The sequence below is a fragment of the Orycteropus afer genome, unplaced genomic scaffold (assembly GCF_000298275.1).
Source record: "Orycteropus afer afer isolate SDZICR_OR568_19922 unplaced genomic scaffold, OryAfe1.0 scaffold00376, whole genome shotgun sequence".
Taxonomy (NCBI): Eukaryota; Metazoa; Chordata; class Mammalia; order Tubulidentata; family Orycteropodidae; genus Orycteropus; species Orycteropus afer.
The window spans coordinates 773627-774844 of record NW_006921963.1 but is presented as its reverse complement, the minus strand read 5'-3'; positions in this window follow the sequence as shown (position 1 = coordinate 774844).

Below are 1218 nucleotides of genomic sequence, written 5' to 3'. Positions count from 1 at the left end.
GATGACAAATAACAACAACAACAACAATAATTATTCACTGTTTACAGAAATTCAAATTTAACTGAGCATCTTTTATCTCCTCTAGCATGCCTAGACACCGTTGAATAGAGGATTCCGTAAGAAATATCCAGACTGACGTGTGGAGATCAAAAGGGATGGAAAATAAAAAAACTAGCAGAAGAGGCATTTAAGGCATGGTGAAAAGGTCCAAAATAAATAAACTTGGATTCTTAGAAGAGGACACAAATACAGATCAGTAAAAATGTTTAATGAGCTAATGGCTGGGAAAGGAATCTGGTAGTGTAATGGTTAATCTCTCAGCTGCTAACAAAGAAGTTGGCAATTTGAACCTACTCTGGTGGCACAGTGACTGCTAACCAGAAGGTTGGTGGTCAAACCCACCAGCTATTCCACAGAAGGAAGACTGGGCAATCTACTTTCATAAAGATTTATTGCCACTGCCTCAGAAGCCCAAAGGTGGTCGCTACGAGTCAGAATGAACTCCATGGCAGTAAGTGATGTTTTTTTTTTTTTTACGTCTATGTATTAGTACTGAACTAAAGTTCATCAGTCCTTCATTTTTTTTTGGAATGACTCTGTGGGAGAAAAGACCTGGCCATCTGCTCCCATAAATATTACAGCCAAGAAAATGATACAGGGCGGTTCTCCTCTGTCCCACAGGGTCTCTGAATCGGAATCAACTCCACGGCCCCAAGAACCACGGCTGGAAGTTTCCAAGTCTGATTCAGGAAATTCAGGATAACAAACAAAACAAAACATGCTTCTCTTCTCTCAAACTCTCACTGCTGTCATGTCGGATCTGACTCATAGCGACCCCTCTTTGGGTCTCTGAGGCGGTATCACTACAGAAGTAGAGTATCATAATAAAACTAAAGAGAAACAGAGAAATCTTTTCAAAGAAATCAGACAAAAACAAAACAACACAAAAAAATCCACTACTTTCAATGGAATAACAAATAGCTGACTGAAACAATGAAAGCCAGAAGACCATGGGACGATTAGGGAACAAAATAACTACCAACCTAGAACTCTATTCCCAGTGAAAATATCTTTCAAAAATGAAGGCAAAATAAAGGCATTTCCAATCAAATAAAAACTAAGAGAAGGAAAAACAGAAACAAACTGAGAGAATCCACCATTAGCACTGGTTTAAAAAAGAAACATTGAACAGAATTCTTTGGGAGGAAGGAAAATGAT